Genomic DNA, 5,924 nt, shown 5'->3' with positions numbered 1-5,924 from the left:
TGCGCCTCTGGGGAGTCTCCTGGCCTCGCTGGGGCAGCTCCGGAGAAGAGATGCCCAGCAGGGACCTGGGGCGGGCGGGCGAGCGGGCTCCTGCGCGCACCTGCCCGGGGACGGAGAGGAGCTGAGTGCGCCTGACGCCTCTTGCGTACAGGTGGCGGCCACCCCGGCAGGGCGCGCTCTCCTGCCAGCCCAGCCCAGCCCAGCGGACACTCCCTTTCCAGCCCACACTGACCTTCGGCTCCCTCCCTCCGCCCCAGCCCGCCTCGTGGCTCTCACAAGCCTCCCAGCTCCGCTTAAAGGCACAGTGGGCTCCTTGGGGACTAGCTCTGCTAGGCAAGGATGCGGTGGATATGCCTGTCTACTCAGAAGTAAGTCTCATTAAAGTCAGTGGGGCTTACTCCCAGGAAAGCGTGGATAGGATGGCAACCTGAGAGCCCCATCCTATGCTTGTCTACTCAGAAGTCTAGTTAAACTCAATGGGGCTTACTCCCAGGACAGTGTGGATAGGATTGGGCTGTGACTCCCCCCCCCCCCTTCAACAAAGCCAGGCTGAAAGGTTCACCCTTGAAAAACCTTTTTTTAAAAAGCTGGCAAGAAAAGCAAGTTAGAACATAAGAACAGCCCCACTGGATCAGGCCACAGGCCCATCTAGTCCAGCTTCCTGTATCTCACAGCGGCCCACCAAATGCCCCAGGGAGCACACCAGATAACAAGAGACCTCATCCTGGTGCCCTCCCCTGCATCTGGCATTCTGACATAACCCATTTCTAAAATCAGGAGGTTCCACATACACATCATGCCTTGTACCCCATAATGGATTTTTCCTCCAGAAACTTGTCCAATCCCTTTTTAAAGGCGTCTAGGCTAGACGCCAGCACCACATCCTGTGGCAAGGAGTTCCACAGACTGACCACACGCTGAGTAAAGAAATATTTTCTTTTGTCTGTCCTAACCCGCCCAACACTCAATTTGAGTGGATGTCCCCTGGTTCTGGTATTATGTGAGAGTGTAAAGAGCATCTCCCTATCCACTCTGTCCATTCCCTGCATAATTTTGTATGTCTCAATCATGTCCCCCCTCAAGCGTCTCTTTTCTAGGCTGAAGAGGCCCAAACGCCGTAGCCTTTCCTCATAAGGAAGGTGCCCCAGCCCCGTAATCATCTTAGTCGCTCTCTTTTGCACCTTTTCCATTTCCACTATGTCTTTTTTGAGATGCGGCGACCAGAACTGGACACAATACTCCAGGTGTGGCCTTACCATAGATTTGTACAACGGCATTATAATACAACGGCATTATAATACATTATAATATAAAAGTTACTTCCAAAATTGTGTGAGCATATGCGTCTTTTGTTTTATTTTGAGGTCACGGACACTATCTAAGAATGCTTGTGGGCCCAAACCTATCCAACTTTCCAGTGCTGATGCAGCTGTTCCAACAGGGTGTGTGCTGAATCCTGTGGTGGAGGAGCAGTCACTGAGGCCTCCCCAAGGTAAGGAAGTGTTTGTTTCTTTATGTCAGGGCTCCATTGGTGCTGGAAAGTTGGATAGGATTGGGCCCTGTGACTGCTGCAAAAGATTACACAAGAAGAGCACAGAAGCACTGAATCTGCTTATGGAAGGCTGGCAGGAACCTGCAATGGGAGTGCTGGTAAAACATCTATATTGTATATCAGTAGTTCTCAAACCTTTAGCACCAGGACCCACTTTTTAAAATGAGAATCTGTCAGGACCCACCATAAGTGATGTCGTGACCAGAAGTGGCATCATCAAACAGGAACATTTTTAACAATCCTATGCTGTAATCCTACCCACACTTGCCCAGGAGTAAGTCCCATTTACTATCATTGTTAAAAGCATATACATAGTAGCCTGTTCAAAGTACAGATCTGTAACATTTCCCCAAATGCAGTCACATACCATAGTTGCATCAAGTCTAATATATTAAAAAACACATAGAAATGAATGGGGACCCATCTGAAATTGGCTCACGACCCATCTAGTGGGTCCCGACCTACCATTTGAGAAACACTGCTGTATATCACTCAACCCCCCACCACCCAGCAAAGGGTTTAAAATGAAGTGCAGAGAATGTTTTGGAAAATAGTCTATATCAGGGGTGTCAAACATAAGGCCCGGGGGCTGGATGCAGCCCGCTGAAGCTTTTTAACTGGCCCTCAAGCTCTCAACTGTTGAGCAGTGCTGAGGTGGCACTGTTGAAAGGGCAACCTGCATGATAATTTGGTTGTCCCATATCTTGAAATATGATCAAGATTTGCATATTTTCTCTTCTGTCAATGTGTTCCTAAGTGAGAAAAAAGTGCTTATTTCTGGTTATGACCTGCTTAAGGACATCACTTCTTGCCTAATGACATCATCTCCGGCCCTCAGCAGGCATCATGAATGCTATTCGGCCCGCTGTATGAAACAAGTTTGACACCCCTGGTCTATATAGTCTTAAGGTTCATATCAGCCAATATTTGACAGGAAAAAAATCATTTACATTCTCAACATAATCCCATGCATGTCTTCCCAGAAGTAAGTCTCATTGTGTTCCTTGAGGCTTACTCCCAGGACAGTGTATTTAGAATTTCAGCCTTTGTTTCTTAACCATTGGCCTAGCACTGGCAAGAGAGAAAAAGGAGATGCTAGGCAAGCTCTGTGTGACAGCTTTTAGTCCTAACCTCTTGAGCTCTGAGTTCTGATCTCTGACTTTTCCATTGACCTTTGTAAATCCAGGTACTTCTACATACTTTGGTTCTCAGCTTTGTAGAAAGTCTATGATAATGCTTCAAAGGCATTTTCAGTGAGCAATTAATCAGTTAATGAACATAAAGGCAAGCTCTGAATTTGCTGGTTCACAGGAGTCATAAGGTCCTGATGAGAGGGTGAGGGAGACAGCCGCCAGGATTCTCCTTAATGACAAAACGAATACTGGACATGTTTCACTTAACAGTAATATCTGAGTTAACGTGCTTTAGTTTGAGAGGGCTTAATGCTGAGTGGCAGAGCACGTGCTTTGCCTGCATGAGGGCTCGGATGATTCAATCCATGGCATCTCTGATTAAAAAGAGGGCTGCCTGAGACCTTGAAAAAATGTTGCCAATCATTTTCTCTCTCTCTACTGGGAGAAAGCAAATGGTCTTTCCCAGTAGAAGGAAGATTGTACAATGGGGCTTAGGTTTTAAAGTCAGTGCATGAGGCAAAAATCACGTATAATCAAAATTTCCCTGGAAAATCCCTAAAATTGCTTGTATTTGGGGACTGTGTTGTATGATAATACATACTGTACTGTTAGAAACTAGAATCACACTGAAAGGCTTCCAGGAACTGAGACCAACTGAAGGAACAGCAGATTCATGCTTATTGAGTGAAATAGTGGGTGGAATTGCCCATGCTGTTTAAACTGTTTGCCAGGTACATACCATTGAATTCACATTAATTGAATGCTCATAGGGTGCAACTCTACTGTACATAATTAATCAATTTTGCATCTTCGTTGTGGTTTATTCCATGATAGACAATCATTTGTTCCCAGAGCAGGAGTTCTGATTTTCAGATGCACCTCAGAGCTCTGTAATTTTTGAGATTCGCTGATTTGATTTGGGTAGGGGAAGTAGTGGAAGTTTCCGTCTGAATGGTTGTTGATGGCTAAACCATTGTATGAGATTCAAATACTAAAATGAGTGACCAAATATGTACGGTATATTTGAACAAACTCCAGAAGTTAGTGGTAGACAGAGGGGCCTGGCGTGCTGTGGTCCAGGGGTCACGAAGAGTCGGACATGACTTAACAACTGAACAACAAATGTACAGTATGTATGTGAAGAGTAAATTAATGCAAGGGGGGAAAAGAATGTTTGCAGCAGGTATGAATTTGAACTCGGGACTCGTCATGTGACAATTTAAATATCAGTGTGTTCCAAGTTTTGTTTCCCAGCATTCCACTTTCAGAAGTAAAATACCAGGATCTTCATTTGGTGATGCCTCACACATCCAAACCAAGATTATATTAGATTTTGTGCTGTTACAAAACCAGCTGTTTACTAAAGGGAGAAGAGCTGGCAATAGCACTGGCCTTGACGCAACAACTCCTGCCTGTTTGCTGAGACCACACCAAACTCACAGACAGCTTTGTCTGCTCCTTTCGCATACAATCTTTGCTGCTGGCCACTTGGGAGTTTCCTTTTTAGCCTTAATTAAGAAAGTTCTACAGTAATGGAACTGCCAGTGACCCAGTTCCCAGAGGCTCTCACTCTGTCCTCCTTTGTTAAACTGGTGGGCAGGAGGATCCTGGCAGCTGGGGATTGATGGACACAAAGGAACATTTATTCTCACTTCCACAACTGGCTGGAATTTGGGATTGTTAATTGCTCTTCCTGGCCAGCATCAAGGTTGCATATGTGCTCCAGTCTCAGAGAATGGGGCACCCTTTTTACACATTAGGCAGGGCCGGCCTTAGGTGCTATGCGGCCGAAAATTTTTTCAGGGCCCCAGGTTCACAGTCAAGGTCTGTCAGATATAAATAAAATTTATTATAGACTTTCTATATGGTAGAATGGAAAGCAACCAAAGTGTGCACTTAAAATGTGCATGCAAGTTAATGGACAAAATAGATCTAAGCACATTTTAATATAGAATTGCATGGATGTAAGCCTACAAATAAACAAAATGTGTAGATTACCTTTGAACAGTAAATAGTTACAAAACCACTTATTTTAGAGACTGTGAAATTACTTGGTAAAAATATTAATTTTATTTTTTCTTTTTACCCTAGTGTGGGGGCCCCTTAGGTACGGGGGCCCAATTGGGAGCAGTTGATTCAGTTGGCTTAAAGCCAGCCCTGATGTTAAGGTAGAGGTAGGCAATTCATTCCATTGCCAGCAGGCACTTTGGAAATATATCTAGAAACTATAAGAAAGCTGCATATTTCATAGAGGGCCTGCACAGTGCAAGAGAGATCCAGTGTGATGCAGTGACTAGAAGGTTAGACTAGGACTGGAGAAACCCAGTCTCAAATCTCTGCTGAGCCATGAAGCTCAAGTCAGCAACCTTCAGCTAGTCATTTTCTCTCTAACTTACTTCATGGGGTCATTGTGAAGATAAACATGGTGGGGAAGAACCAGTTACACTAACCCAAATGCCTTGGAGGGACAGGAGGGGGGAAGTAATAAATATTACTCAGTTTTTACTCTTGCATCTCATTTCCCAACATCTCCCTCCTGTCACCTTTAGATTGTATGCTCTGTGTGGCAGGGACCTGTTTCTTTGCGTGTTCTACAGCACTATGGGCACTGATTGCATTATATAGATACAGGTTGAACATCCCTAATCCAAAAATCTGAAATTCAAAATGCTCCAATATCCAGAACTTTATGAACACCAGCATGACACCGCAAGTGGAAAATTCCACACCTGACCTCATGCGATGGGTCGCAATCAAAAATGCATGCGCACAACAGAAAGTGTATTTAGCATCCTGATTGCTACTATTCGCTTATCCACAGATTAGCCACATAAGCGGCTGAGGTAGTGATACCTCTGCTTTCTGATGTTTCAGTGTACACAAACTTTGTTTCATGCACAAAATAATTTAAAATATCATATAAAATTACCTGCAGGCTATGTGTTTAAAGCAGTGGTACTCAAACTGGTGGGACACAACCCATCAGCTCATGTAAAGCTTCCCCCATCCCTTTAAGTGGTGGGGGAAGGGGAGAGGCAGCCACGTGATCCCCACGACCATTTCAGATAAGGGATATTCAACCTGTATAGACTTCATATATGGGCAAACATGTACTCCATATAACTAAAGGCCCAATCCTATGGGCAATTCCCACTGACAGAACTGGTGTTCTGGTGGTGGAGTGCACTTTTAGACTGCTGCTATAGAGGCGTATAAGAGTGGCAGGGGTTGTCTTGGTG

Source organism: Tiliqua scincoides, chromosome 4, assembly GCF_035046505.1.
Source record: "Tiliqua scincoides isolate rTilSci1 chromosome 4, rTilSci1.hap2, whole genome shotgun sequence".
NCBI lineage: Eukaryota > Metazoa > Chordata > Lepidosauria > Squamata > Scincidae > Tiliqua > Tiliqua scincoides.
The sequence above is the reverse complement of the archived record's forward strand: the minus strand, read 5'-3'. Positions refer to the sequence as shown.